Source organism: Callithrix jacchus, chromosome 1, assembly GCF_049354715.1.
Source record: "Callithrix jacchus isolate 240 chromosome 1, calJac240_pri, whole genome shotgun sequence".
Lineage (NCBI taxonomy): Eukaryota > Metazoa > Chordata > Mammalia > Primates > Cebidae > Callithrix > Callithrix jacchus.
Window position 1 is genome coordinate 99,948,229 of NC_133502.1, and position 15,928 is coordinate 99,964,156.

At 36.5% G+C, this 15,928-nt stretch overlaps 1 pseudogene across 1 annotated transcript; it reads right to left on the reverse strand.

Moving 5' to 3' along the window:
• Nucleotides 1-12,207: 12,207 nt before the first annotated feature.
• On the reverse strand, nucleotides 12,208-15,696 carry LOC103792496 (DNA dC->dU-editing enzyme APOBEC-3G pseudogene; annotated as a pseudogene). Its single transcript, XR_008475711.2, has one exon. The product of XR_008475711.2 is annotated as a DNA dC->dU-editing enzyme APOBEC-3G pseudogene (transcript).
• Between the last annotated feature and the right edge of the window lie 232 nt (nucleotides 15,697-15,928).

Sequence of the window (15,928 nt, forward strand, 5' to 3'; positions counted from 1 at the left end):
TAGATAGAACATATATAAATATAGACATATGGAAAGACAGAGATAAAGATGTAAGGGTGGATTAAGGATATAAAGGATTTGATTATCCTTTCTCTGTGGGTGTGTACATCTACAATAAGCCAGTATTCTTAGATCCTCCTCTATTATAAATTATGATAAGAAAAACTCTGGGTCTGTGTTCAGTTTCTAGAACCATCTGATATGATTTGGCTTTGTGTCCCCACCTGAATCTCACCTGGAATTGTAATAATTCCCATGTGTCAAGGATGCGGCCAGGTGAAGATAATTGAATCATGGGGGTTCTCTTCTGTTCTCATGGTGGTGAATAAGTCTCACAAGACCTGATGATTTTATAATTGAGAATTCCCTGCACAAGCTCCCTCTTTGCCTGCCACCATGTAAGATGTGACTTTGCTCCTCCTTGCCTTCCACCATGATTGTGAAGCCTCCCCAGCCATGTGGAAATGTGAGTCAATTAAACCTCCTTCTTTTATAAATTAGCCAATCTTGGGTATGTCTTTATTAGCAGCATGAGAATGGACTAATACACAATCTTAGTTGCAATAAGGCATTTAATAATTTTATGATTATAATGATAGGGAGATAAATAAAATCTTCCTGTCAAAAGAGTAGAAAGTAGTTATAAACATGAGGGTTAAAAATAAAAACACAGTGAACAGTAGTTAAACCAAGCAGAAAAATCACATAAAATCTTGGGATTAATCATAGGTTAGATTTAATTTTTCCTATGTTTAAAATTTTCCAGCTTGGTATATTTTGATCTTTTAATAACACTTCGGTTTCTTAGTGTTTTATAACTCATTTTATACTAATAATAACTGCAAATGAAACCTATTAGGCCTAAACTTGTTATTAATCTTAGAATCTTATAGCCAACTCCATTTTATATCATAAGTTCATCAAGGTCTTACTTACTTGCTGATTGTATTAATAGAGAACCTGGGTGCTTGCATAAGATGACTGAGTCTTATTAGTTTAGCTCTCAAGTGAAAATTAATTTAGTATGGACTCTGGAGCCATCAGCCCTAGATTTGATTGATAGCTTTGTTGTTTACTTAGGGATAATCTCAATGAGATATTTTACTCCCAGACCCACAATTTTCTTATGTGTACAGCGGGGATATTAACATCTATTTTATAGAATTATTATAAACACTAAAACTAGTGCCTACAAAAGGCCTACCTGGGAATCTGATATACTTAGGCACTTCTCGACTGGGAGCTATAAATATGATGATGATGATGACGATGATGACAATGCTAACTCATTGGAACAAATTCATGTTATGTCCCTAACACACTTGACTCATTGCCTTCTGTGTGCACAAAGACCTGACTTGAAAACAAGTCCTTGTTTGTTTCCTCCTGTAGGTGAGGGATGAGTTCACCCATCTTATTGTGACACAGTGTCCTTAACTGGAAGTCTAGTCCTCAGCTCCTGCCCTCAAGTAACACACATGAGCTTGGTGGAAACTGGCACTAATCTGCGAGCCATCAGGTACATTTTACTGTGTAAGCATCCTAGCCAGACCCCAGCAAAATTATCCCATTGTTCTTTAAGACGATGGGTTTGGCATTTTGATTTTTCTTTGTTTAAATCACTTAGATAACCAATACTCTCTGTTTGATGGGTAAATTGGAAATGGTCACTGGTGTAGAAGCCAGCTGAGATTCTGCCTGATCGGTTTTTGTTTTCGTTGAGCAGCCACCATCATTCTGTGAAGTGACCCAACCTATCAATACTGAATGGAATAGAATGAATTAGGAAAAATAGACAGGAGTTTTGGGATATGTGACATTTTCTTTGACCAAAGGAAGGTTTTTGAAGGAAGATTTATAATGTAGCTTCAACAAAAGCACTGCGACCATTCTATATTCCTAATGGGTGTATCTTGCAATATCAATAAATGATTTAACCACTTCTTCCTTTCACAATCACTTAAGGACAAGAACTGGGATGATGTGAAAAGGTAAATGATGGCAGAGTGGTCGTAGAGGAAATGCCCACTACAACAGAAGCCCACTTACTCGTGTGTATGCACCAAAGGTGTAGCATTAAAGGTGTTCTTTTTTTTTGAGACGGAGTTTTGCTTTTGTTACCCAGGCTGGAGTGCAATGGCGCGATCTCGGCTCGCCGCAACCTCCGCCTCCTGGGTTCAAGCAGTTCTCCTGCCTCAGCCTCCTGAGTAGCTGGGACTACAGGCGCACGCCACCATGCCCAGCTAATTTTTGTATTTTTAGTACAGACGGGGTTTCACCTTGTTGACCAGCATGGTCTCGATCTCTTGACCTCGTGATCCACCCGCCTTGGCCTCCCAGAATGCTGGGATTATAGGCGTGAGCCACAGCGCCCGGCCTTAAAGGTGTTCTTTTAAAGGGTCTAAGCCACAAAACGATTTGCTTAATTTATTCCCATCTTAAAGACTTTTCCCTCACTTTCTTATAATCCAAAAATATAGAGCTGCAAAGGACACTGAAGAAAGAACCTCATATTTTATATGATGTAGCATAATTAGCCTGTTTCTGTGGCTGCCCATCAAATCATGCAGGAATTTAGTGGTGTACGATAACCATTCAATTAGACTCAATGATTCTGTGGTTTGGGAATTTAGACAAGGCATTTTCAAAGAATTTTTCCTTCTATTTGGTTAGCAGTTTAGACACAAATCATAAAAATCTCCAACTGTTAAGCACTTATTCTCATTTTTTCCCCCCAGAGGAAACTAGAGCTCAAAAGAATTAAGTAACTTGACCAAATTTGGCTAATTAGTAAATGGCAGTATAGGCCTCAACATCAAGTCATCTGGCTTTCCATCGTATCCTGTTTTTCTTTCCTCAAGGGGCAAACTGTTTTAATCTTTAATATGCAATATTGTTAAGGTAAGGGTACTCTGCTGCTATAAAAGTTTGCATGTAATAGTAAAAGAGGGAAGAGAATTGCATTCTGAAATGCATTGCAGAGCTCTTTTGAACCCGAACCTGAACCCTCCTAATAAACTCTCCATTCCCCCAAAATGGCCTTTTTTCTTTAGAAGAAGGAAAAGGAGATAAAAGGCAGGAAATTCCACCCCTTGTTACAGGTTCCTACTCCTGAGTCCCATCCAAGCCTGGCAGATATAAAGAATGAAAAGGTAATAATATAGTTATTAGTACAGCTGCATAGATTTTTATATACAAGCTCTTCTCTATTATGAAATAGTTTTCATTTAGGAAATTCTTGATTATTTTTCCTGATTTTGATACTCAGAATATACATAAATGAAAGCAGCAAAAATATTTCAATTTTATTTGAACTCTGCCCATAGAAATCTTATGTATGTCATCTTTAATGTCTTTTTTTAGATCATTCTTATAATCTTAGATCACTGTTATGATCAGAAAATTCTATGAAAATCTAGGGAAGGCTAAATTTCTCTAGACACTTAGAACTTACGGTGTTTGACCAAGCAGATGTGGGAAGGATAGAAAACAGAATTATTTTCTTGCTTAGAAAAGGGAGACTTGGTACAAGGCACAATGTGACTGGAATTTGCTGTTATAAAGAAGTGGAGTTTATTGCACTGATATGTTTCTTCTTTATAACAGTAAACTCCACTGAAATGTCCTCTCAGCTAGCTGTCCAATTCTTGTCCTACAGATAGGAGAAGGGAAGCTAAGTGTGCCCACTTGTGGAAAGCCTCTAGTAAGTCCCATTTATTTACACTCCAGGTATCTCGATGTGAGTGGTTGCTGACAGATTACCAATGCAGGAATCCATGCACTGGCATGGAGCTGTCAACAGCTCAAGTATCTGGACCTGTGCTCTACAGAGATAAGCAAAAGAGGGCAGGAAACTTACAGATTATCTTTTTTTTTTTTTAATCTAGTTGCTTTAAGAAAAGGGATTATGAATTAGTTATCCATTTCAGGTTATCATTTTATGTGCACCTGTGAGTCTATAGACTATAAGATAGGTCAAAGGAACATCTACAGATTCATAAACTGAGAAAATACATGATATATGAAAGTATGAAGAAAGGAGATTTATTCACTCAATTGTAAGGAAAGTTATTTTGTAAGGTGAATATATACAAATTATGTATTTTGTATAGTCTGGTATGAACGGCTCTATAAACTTCAAATTAAAATATGGTCCTATTTCTTTACTTTTATAATTAATTGTTTACTTAGGCAATTCCTACTTTATTTATAGGAAATCCATTTTCTTCCTCTCTGGTTTATCTTCTCACTTAATTACACTAGAACCCTGGGGGCCACACAGTCTAAGAAGGCGGGGAGGGTCTATTCAGCTTCACCCAAGTGAAGAAACTGAATTCTCATTAGTCTACTACTGGCCACTGCTTCCTGCTGCCATAGGGGTGATGCTAGATTCATGATTCACCAGATTCCAGAGTCCCCTGCTTCAGTGATACTTCACTTGAGCCAACCAGGTTCACTGAGATTCATCTCACTATCTCAGTTACAAGCAGTGTGTCCCAAGACTGAGGTATCAAAACTGTAACTACTGGTGTTTAATTCCTTTAATTCCCATATACATCTACATTCTAGGATATTAGTTGACTGATTACAACTGGTCTGGCACTTGACAACTAGTGGTTCCAGAACTGCCATCTTTCTTCTCCCCAGGTAGCATCTCCTTTTACATTCTCAAATCATGTGTTTAATTGTCCTTTCCCAGGATATTACAACTAATAGACCACTCTTCTAGTGGGGATTACTGCAGTAATTTCTGATTCCCTACATTCATCAATCTGAGGGAGATTCCCATTATGCTTGGACATGAGGCTGCCTTAATTATTGTTGAGTAAAGTAAAAACTATAATGTGAGAAACAAGAGAAGCAAGTAGTGTAAGAATCACTATCAGGTGCATGTCATTCCTGTAAGTAATGTTAATTAGCCAGATCCCTTGTTAAAACAGCAATATATAATTAGGTATCACTGTCCCATTTAATAATCAGAAGTGCCAACCCCAGAGCAGAAGTTGTATACTATCCAGGCTCTTCTTTTTAAATATCCTTATTGTATTTTGGTCTCATGCTGATTATCAGAATTTTCTTAAAAGGAAACTTAATATTAAGGAAATCTAATGAGTTCTCTCTTTCATACTATATACACCTGACTTTTAAAAGATAAGGAAACAAATCTGTAAATTCCCCGAGCTGATAAATTAAATACAGGTTTTGAACTGCTTTCAGATAATGACAAGAAATTCCCAGGAAGGGTCTAGAAATGTATTTCCAATAGAAATATAAATACTCCACATGCATACTTTAAAATTTTCTAGTAGCTACATTAAAAAATAATATAAAACATGAAAATAATTTTAATAATGTTTTATTTTAATCCAATATATTTGAAATGTCATTTTAACATGTAGTCAACATAAACAATATTAATTAGATCTTTTATATTCTTTTTTGTACTAAGTGTTACAGCACATCTAAATTCAGGCAGGCCATATTTCAAGTAATCAAGAGCCACATATGGCTAATGGCTATGGTATTAAGACAGTTCAAGTATAAACTATAGGATCTTGTGGAACAGGAATGACATCTCATGATAGTATGTTCCATTTTAATCATTGGAAAACCAGTTCCACAAAGCACTCTGAGGAACAAATAGTTTCATGGTTAAGTAAAGTGAGAAATGTTGCACATTATCTTCTGAATAGAGATTTATAATAGATGATCCATATATCAAAGTCACCAAGAAGTCTTGCAATAAAGAATTCTGTTAAACGTTGTTCAACCCAATGTCTTATAACTTCCTTGATTATGGGACTTTCAACTAACATTTATGAAGCTATCATTCTGTAGAATATACATTTTAGATGCGATCTCAGACTAGAACATATTTTTATCTGGAAGGAACATAATTGGTCCACATTTGAAGATTTTCATGATAACTGAAGCTTTACAAGATGGGTCGGTGAAAATGACAGAGTAAGGACTTTCAAAAATATCCCTATCCATCATAGCAATTAAAAAACTAGAAAAAATAACCAGAATCAACTTTTTTCAGAACTCTGACTTGCTGCACTCCTTGGGGCATGTATGAAAAAAAAAGGTAAAAGCAAAAGAATAATAAATGAAAGAAAAAGAATATGGTTTATGTTGACTATATGTTAAAATGATAATATTTCAAATACATTGGATTAAAATAAAATATATTATTAAAATTATTTTCATGTTTCATTTTATTTTTTAATGTAGCTACCAGAAAATTTTAAAGTATGCATGTGGATTTTTTTATATTTCTATTGGAAATACATTTCTAGACCCTTCCTGGGAATTTCTTGTCATTATCTGAAAGCAGTTCAAAACCTGTATTTCATTTATCAACTCGGGGAATTTACAGATTTATTTCCTTATCTTTTAAAAGTCAGGTGTATATAGTATAAAAGAGAGAACTCATTAGATTTCCTTAATATTGTTTCCTTTTAAGACAAGACTCACTTGTGATTCAAAGACAAAAAAAATGAATTGAAACTAAAAGGATGAAAAACGATGTACCATGCAAACACTAACCAAAAGAGAGTAGGAATAACTGTAATTAGTAATTAGTAGATTAGTAGCTAGTAACATAAACAAAATAGACTTTAAGACAAAATTTTTTACTAGAGACAAAGATGTTTTATAATATGAGTCAATCTATCAAGAATATTCAGCACTTAAAAGCATATTTGCATCTAAAAACAGAGGTCCAAATTACATGAAGCTTATTTGACAGAATTTATGGGAGAAATAGACAATTCAACAATATTAATTGGAGGCTGCAATACCTCACTGTCAATATTATATAACAGCTAAAGAGAAGATCGGCAAGATAAAAGAAGATGTGAACAACACTATTAACCAAGACAGTTCAAATATTATCTCTCTCTCTCTAGTGAGATAGATAGATATATGTAGCTACAGATATTCTCCCTCTCTCTCTCTATTTATATAGTATATATCTCTATACATAGATATAGATAATATCTATGTATAGATATATATATCTATATATAATTTTATACATATAGATAATACTATATATATTTTATATAAATTTATATGAGACATAGTTATGGTTTTAAGCTATAAGTTTTGGGGGTAACTTATCATGCATCAGATAACTACTAATATACACTAAGAAGTGTTCAGTATAAATATTCTGGCTTGCTGAGCAGGATATTGATGAACTCCAGACAGTTGTTGCTTGAGCCCATTTATCAAATCTGGCCTCTTCATGGATATTTATTTTAACAAATATGTTCTTGAGCTCTGAGTGGCTTCCTTGTTAAAAAAAAAAAAAAAAGAATCTAAAATCTTTATTTTTCTTGTTACCTTATTCTTGGATCTTTTCCAAATAGTTGAAGCTGCTATATACATAGTCTCTGATTTTAAGGTATTAATTCTACCTTTTCACATACCCATAATATCTAGCACATTTTGCACATCACTAGGTAGTTGATTGCTTAAGGCATCTTCTTTGCCAAAGCCATCTGAATGTTTTTTTTAAAGATAGAAATAATGAAATAAAGAACAGAGAAAAAGTCTCAGTTTTGAATGTGTGCAGTGTGAAGGATCATATACACAGCAATGGTTACTGATTGAAGTTTTGTAACCGTTTTTTCTTTTCTTTTTTTTTTTTTTTTTTTGAGACAGTCTTGCTCTGTCAACCAGGCTGGAATGCAATGGTGCCATCTTGGCTCATTGCAACCTCTGCCTCCAGGGTTCAAGCTATTCTTCTATCTCAGCCTCCTGGCTGTAGCTGGGACTACAGGTGCATGCCACCACACCTGGCTAATTTTTGTATTTTTAGTAGAGATGGAGTTTCACCATATTGGTCAGGCTGGTCTCAAACTCCTAACCTCAGGTGATCCACCTGCCTCAGCCTCCCAAAGTGCTGGGATTATAGGCATGAACCAATGCACCGGGACACATATTTTTTTTTGAGACAGGGTATCATTTTGTCACTTAAGCTGGAGTGCAGTGGCACAATCAGGGCCCACTGCAGCCCCAATCTCTTAGGCTTAAGTGATCCTCCCATGTCAGCCTCCCAAGTAGCTGGGACTACAGGTGTGCAACCAGCATGCCTGGCTAATTTTTGTATTTTTGGTAGAGATGGGATTTTACCATGTTGCCCAGGCTGGTCTTGAACTCCTGAGCTCAAGCAATTTGAATGCCTTGGCTTCCCACAGTACTGGGATTACAGGCGTGAGCCACTGTGTCCAGCCTGCGACATCTTTTTTATAATGCTTAAATGATATCATGTCATGGACATTGAGATTTTATGTCTATAAAATGACAATGATTTAGAATAACAGAATTCATAGAGAATTCACGTCTGACTGATTATAAGAAGTTGATGGCCTCCTGGTTTCCAGGTATTATTACTATTACTGTTTTTAGGTTGAAGTGAAGTGGGAGGGTATGGTGATGTCTGTGGCTTACTGGAAGTAGTTTTGTTTTCCTGGGAACACTGAATGATGTTCTTGTACCTATTGTTCTTATTGGGATATATGTTTTTAAAATTTCAAATAAATAAAGGACTTCTTTGTGGTTAAGTTTTCATTTCCTGGAATCACAATGCAAAGTATTCCTGAAATAGATGCAGGAGTACAGCTCCTGTCATTTAATTTAATGAGCATAGAAAAAAATGGGGATAGAAAAAAAATACCCAAGACAAGTTCTTCCCTCAAGGTACTTATCATCTAATTTGAGGAAAAAAAATCATATATATTTGCAAACTCTAAATGGCATACACACATCAAGATAAAAGAGATGTATGTAGCTCTAAGAGTGGGGGTGGCTTCCTGGAAAACAGTTTAACCTCAGATAGTCTTGAAGGATCAGAATGATATAGATGGGTGAGAAAAAGGAAAAGGAACTCCAGATGAGAGCAAATTATCCCGTTGTCCCACACCGTGATATATTTTTTTAACAGTTTACAGTTGCCAGTAGCTTCCCTATGCATCAAGTTATCCCCATAATCCTTTGAAGTGCTTAGAACAGGTATGATTATTCCCACCTACCAAATAGGACACTTTGAGTCAGAAAGCTACCTCAGATCTTTCTGAGTTAATTCATGTAAGACATGGGTTGGCAAATGGTAGCAAGCTGCCAGCTTTTTACAACTTAAAGTGGTTATATTTTAAATAATTATACAAGAACCTATATAATATTTTTGATTGTTCCCCTTGACCTATGATTAAATATAAATTAAACCCTGCAAAGACTAAAATATTTGCTACCTGTAAGAAAAGGTATGCTGACTACTAATTTAGGATCTTCATAATGTTTCAAATAAAACATTTTAAACTTATTGTAAAAAATAAATATTTTATTGTAATGAAATAAGATAAAAAGATATGTCACCACTACAATACAGTTAAGTATGGCTCATTCTGTAAGTACAATTTCATCTCTGTGTCTTTTACATCTAAACTTATGCCATGTTCTTCTTGTTATCTATCATTTTTTCAAAAATATATTGATGCTTGCATAATATTCTATTATATGAATATAAAATAACTTATTTATATATTAGCCTGTTGTTGAACGTAGAGATTCTTCCAATTCTAGTTAGTAAAAATAGCAAGTAATAGCTATCCTTACATATAGGTATTTGTATCTTGGATTGTTTCGTTGGCGTAAAGCCCTAGAAATAGAATTCCTAGTTCAAAAGTTATGAAATTACCATTCTTAATGATTGCGATAAATATTGCTAAATTCTTCTCAGAAAGGCTGAACTAGTTTGTTCTTCCAATATTAGTGTATAAAAGTGACTCTCTTGTTACACCAGAGGGAAATCCAGGGTTCCCTTAAATATGTAGCCACCATTATGTAGGGGGTGTCTTATTTTATGGTTTTGTTGATGATTCTTGACATCGAAATATTTTAGTATTCTTCATGGCATTTCGCATTTTTAATTTCTTTTGTACTTCATGTGTGTGTATATATGTAAGTTTTTTGCCCCTTTTGTTGAAATACCTCTTGTTTCATATATTTGCAAACAGTCTATAGATACGATGATACTGATACTTGGTCTTTGAAATATTTTGTAGGTATTTGTTCAAGTATATCATTTTATGTAAAGTTTTTCACTTGATTCTCCTGTGTTTTCTTGATATTTTAAGATAGAATATAATTGAATGTGTACAAAATGTATGCATTTCAAAATGTGTTATAGTGAGACATACAAAGCTCTTCTTAAAGATAAGACAATCATGTACCAATCTGGACGAGATCAGGTGTGTTCATGGTAGTATGGCCATAGACCATTTACCAGTTTGGGAGAGTCATAGACAAACCCCTTTGTGGAATTCATCTTCTCTAGGGCAGAATTGTAATGTGTAACCCACTGGTGTTCTAGGAAAAAAATATAACAATTGTTCTGGTTTCTTGCTGGGGTACTACATACATATTAGACAGAGGGGACAGAAATGGATCTGAATGGAAGTAGGGCAATAATGAATAGGTATGAATTCGAACTACCCATGTAATTTCTGCTCATTTACTACAGGTATGTTTGCTACATATATATGCCTCCGTATTTACAGATCACTGGGCCCATGATCTTAGATTTATCAACCTCACAAGCTTCTGCCTTTGTTTTCTACTCACCAATGTCATCCCTCTTTCTAATTAACAGTTCTATTCATTACCACCTTCATAATTTATGTAGCAGTTGGTAGACACAGTAAACTTGACAGAGTCCAGTAAACTTTTATATGAGAAAAACTGTCAAAAAAAATAGAAAGGGAAATATAATCTTTTTACTTCATTGTGGCCTTGAAGTCCTGTTTTAATTTAGGCCTAACTTCTTACCTGTGTTTAAACCCTGTTACAGTTCAAAGTTTGCCTGTTTCTCTCTCTTTCTTTCTGCCTTTGTTCCTTTTGTCTTGCATCTGGAAATATCTGGATAAAAGCTCTGGTTATAATCCCTTTAATCAGTCTACTACAAATATTTGAATTTCACTTTTAAATCTGACTGAAGTACAATGAAGAAAAAAGTGATATAGGACGTACTGGTGCAAATGATAAAACTACTGTTAGATTTGTACTACCAATTTCATCTGCTGGGATAATAGTAGCTCCCCTGGGTGACATAGGGCTAATCAAGCATTGTTATTCAGCTAGAACCATGGTTCTCCAGGGGATACCAACGGTAGTGGGCTTCACGAGTGACAGATAGGTCAGGTTCATTCGCTAATTAGGAAATTATCTTCATTTTAGAAGGAGGCTGTGTCTCTACACTGAAGTGCAGCAGAGGCTGCAAAAAGAAAACTTCCTAAGCATGGATTATTTCCAACCAGCAGAACGAGAATTGTTTTTTCCATCCTGGCTTGGGTCCAAGGGCCAAGGTCATACTAATTAAGTACAGAAAAGAGAATAACTCCAGCCTTCAGAGCTTATTTTGCCACATTTTCAATCTCTTACTGACCCTGGTGTCTAGGCTACATTTCCTGGTAACTATGGCAACATCCCCATTTTTTTGTTAGCTCTCCTGGCACTCTCTTATAGGATTATGTGACTTATGCCTCCTCAGTATTTTCCATTTACATTTTAATTCCATGTCTTACATACAACATTTAATTGACTGGAATATGAATTCAAAACCAGTTACATTGCACTGTTTATTGTGCCCAAGCCTGTACTTCAGGAATTTAATTTATAGAGAGGTGGTCATGTCGGTAAATACATGACAGGTACTTGGAGATGCTAGTATCTCCTTGTTTTACTAAAACTTGCAGAGCAATGATACCTCCTGAGCTTGGCTGGCCTAGCAGGATTTACTCTATTATGAAGAAAAGAATGTTCTATTCTAAAAGTGATGGGAACTTCCAGTGGTGGTTGAATACTTTGAGAGAAATGTATTACAGATATATAAAGCCTTTCCTAGTGGCCTTCCTCACATGACGGAATTGGTTTCCTTGGAAGAAAACCTGGAACATCATTCTTATGTTCATAAAAATACTCAATAGAAACCAGCGTCTCCATCCTGTGGTGCCATCGCAAGATTTTTATACTATTGTTTAGGCCAGAAATGAACAATTATAAAACACAACAACAAAAAACAGTCATGTCTACTTATTTACTAACAGACTATCAAGAATCAGAGGCAAATTACTTTTTTCAGCGTGAAGCAATATGATTTTTAACTAAAATGTTCAGGAAAAGACTCATTTCAAGTTTGCACAAGTCTGAAGCATCTGTTTTATTTACTTTGACAAGAAGAATTGCTTTGGAATGTGAACTTTGGAGACAGAGTCCCTGGTCCAAGTCCAGCTCTTTAATTGTCAGTGTGACCTTGGATAGGTCAGTCAAGCCTCTCTGTGCCTCGGTTTCCTCATCAGTAACATGAAGATGATAGCACCTGCCTTAGGATGATTGCGGGGATGAAGTGAGCTAATACAGAAAAGGTCTTAGGGGCCTGGCACAGAGACAGCATTCTATGTTAGGCATTGTTTTTCATAATGCTCTTGAGTTTTTCTTTATTCCAAAGAATATGCATTATTTATTGTACATAAGCTCATGTACTAACTTAAGAAAAGGTGGTTATTGTTTCTTTTACTAATATATTTTTTAAAAAGCAAAAAAAGTTTGAGTAAACTCATTATGAAGAATTTGTCCTTTTTTTTAATATATGAAAATATTTAGTATTTGATTGTATTATTCTACATATAACACTAATTCAAATTGTCACTGGATTAGTAGGCTTGAAACTTTTCTGAGTATATTGAGCACAGTCTTACTACTGTAGCACATAAATTTTTGATTAAAGGTAATTCACTCTAATTTTTAAAAGAATCTACTTGGTCAGGAGTGCATTGCTTTGCTGGCATCTGTGATCAGCTGGAGATGGTGGTGAATGGCCTGCTTGCATTTCTTGGAAGATCTTTTATACCACTGCTCAACCCAGGTCTCTGCTTCCTTAGACACTGAGGCTCATCCATCTGTTTCCCTAATTCTGAAGAATGGCCTGAAGCCTTCCACTCAGGGTTTGACTGTGCTCATCTAGTCCCTCCTAGGGCTGGAAGGCGTGTCCCTGGTGATCCACATAGGTGTCCCAGCAGTGCCTAAACTCATTGTATTTCATCATGGAAATTGGGACCCTAGCTTTGTCCAGCCTGTGCAGGCCCTTTTTATATCTTCATTGATAATCATAGATGCAGGCAGAGAAGATGCAAAGGCTCATGTGTGGGTTCTCTTGATGGAATTTAGCCACCTCCTGGGCACAGCTGAAGCAGGGGCTCCAGGAAATGAAGCAGGTGACCCTGTAGCACTGGGCTGGGTGCAGCTTCCAAAAGGAAATTAGGTCCAGGAGGCACAGCTCTGCGTGGTGGCCTTCAGGGAAACTGGAATTATTTGAAGCCTTGTTGAGTATGATGGCTCTGTACAGGTCCAGCAGGACCCAGGTGCCATTGTGCAGGTGCTCCACCTCGTAACACAGGTAGATCTGGTGCTGTCCAAGGACTGAAAGGTCGTTGGTAAAGTTGTAAGTGAATGTGCCTGGATCCATCAGGTGTCTGAGAACCTCCCCCAGCATCATGCGCAGTAATGTATAATGTTTAGGCAGCTTATTCCAAGGCTTGTACAATCTTTGGTTGTACAGGAACTTGTCCCAACAGTGTTGAAATTTGCCATAATTCATGCTCTTCATGGTGGCATGCGGACTGTCTCTTTTCTGACACAGTCTGTGAAGCTCCTCACGGTAATGAGGGTCCCAGAAGGAGTAGAGTCGGGCCACGAAGATGGTCAGGGTGACCTTACTGTCCTCGGCCAGGAACTTGGTCACATTCCTTGCACACACTGGGCAGGGGCTCCAGGATACAAACCAGGTGACCTTGTACTCCTGGTCGCTATGCAGCTTCCAGTTGAGGAACCAATGAAGGAATCTCATCTCTGGGTGGTGTTGAAGCTTGGAATAGACCTCGCCTTGAAAGGTCTTTGCAACCAAAAGGGGCCTTGAGGAGTCCTTTGTTTTCATTTTCACTTCATAGCACAGCCTGATGTTATTCCAATGAGAAAGGATGTGTCTATTATAAAAGTTGTAGACAAATGTGTCTGGATTCATTTGCGCCACCGTGTTTCTGGTCCGAGGCTTCATCTTTAGCCAGCTAGTCCCAACCGTGATCTTGGTCTGGACCACTAGGGTTTCACTTTCTGCTACCAAGAATTTTGTATTTTCATAATTATTGCAGGGAAGATTTATTTCCCAGATTGCACCAGTCTAATGACTCACTGGAACCCAATGAGATACCAGAATTTCAGTACTTAGAGATAGTACCATGAAATTTTTCTGTTATTAACAGAAATTAAAGAAAATGTCCATTTTTAAAGATGGGAAAGAAATGTTTTATGTATGTATAATTTATTTTTAGCATTGAGAGGAATAGACTTATTAGATACATGTGTTCTATTACTGACACCTGAATAATTCTTTTAGGGAAAGTCCTTGGAAGTTTTCCATGCTGTTGTCACCTTTATGAAGTACCCTCCATAGTATGCTATGTGAAATTTTCAAAATCTAACCCAGGCTATCTTTGACAGTGTGTATGGGCCACTATACTATCTGGCTCTATCATCTTGCAGGGGTGGGCAAAGGTCATCATACATAGGATTTAACTATGAAAGTTCCTTTGCCTTTGATGTTGGCACAGCCATATCTGTATGGGACTCTCTTATATTTCCATTATTACCACTTGTGATGCATGACTGTCTCCTTTATATAACAGGTCTGGGAAGTGGAAATATGTGTGGTACAAACCTACTTCCCCTCATTTCTATCACTTTCTTCCTGTTCTCCACTCTCACCTGTCTTCCTACAGCTCCATAATTTTTGGTAACTAGCTTAACAGAAGAGTTTTAGATGCTCATGCTTTTGGAGGGCACAGATATGGTACTGAATATGCCTTTTGTTTATTCAGAATTATAATTTTTAGGAAATCCAACCAGTAGCAAATTAAAAATGTTGCTTAATGAGATTTTTAACCTTTCTACCTATACACTTATTTTAAACAATTTGTTGCTAGACATATAATTTGTTAAGGTTGGTGGGATCTTTGAGGATGATTCTCTGACATGAGTATTTTTTTAATCATCATATCACAAGACTGTTGACATAGTTTAGATATTTGTCTATGCCCAAATCTCATGTTGAACTGTAATCCCCAATGATGGAAGTAGGACCTGGTGGGTGGTGTTTGGGTCATGGAAGCAGATACCTCAATAGTTTAGTGCTGTCTTCTTGATACTGAGTGAGTTCTGAGAGATCTGGTTGTTTAAGTGTGTAGTGTTACCCGACTTCAAACTATACTACAAGGCTACAGTGACCAAAACATCATGGTACTGGTACAAAGGCACATAGGCCAAAGGAACACAATACAGAGCCCAGAAATAAGGCCACACATCTAAAATCTTTGACAAAACTGACAAAAACAAGCAATGGGAAAAGACTCCCTATTCAATAAATGTTGCTGGGCTAACTGGCTAGCCATAAGCAGAATACTGAAGCTGGACCTCTTCCTTACACGCTATACAAAAATCAACTCAAGATGGATTAAAGACCTAACGGTAAAACTCCAAACTATAGAAACCCTGGAAGACAACCTAGGGAAACTATTCTGGACCTAGGATTGGGCAAAGATTTCATGACAAAGACACCAAAAGCAACCACAACAAAAGCAAAAATTGACAAATATGATCTAATTAAACTTAAGAGCTTCTGCACAGCAAAAGAAACTAACAACAGAGTAAACAGACAATCTACAGAATGGGAGAAGATATTTGTAAACTATACACCTGACAAAGGCCAAATATCTAGCATCTGTAAGGAACTTACCAAATATAAGAGAAAAACAAAGAACCACATTAAAAAGTGGGCAAAGGACATGAACAGACACTTCTCAAAAGAAGA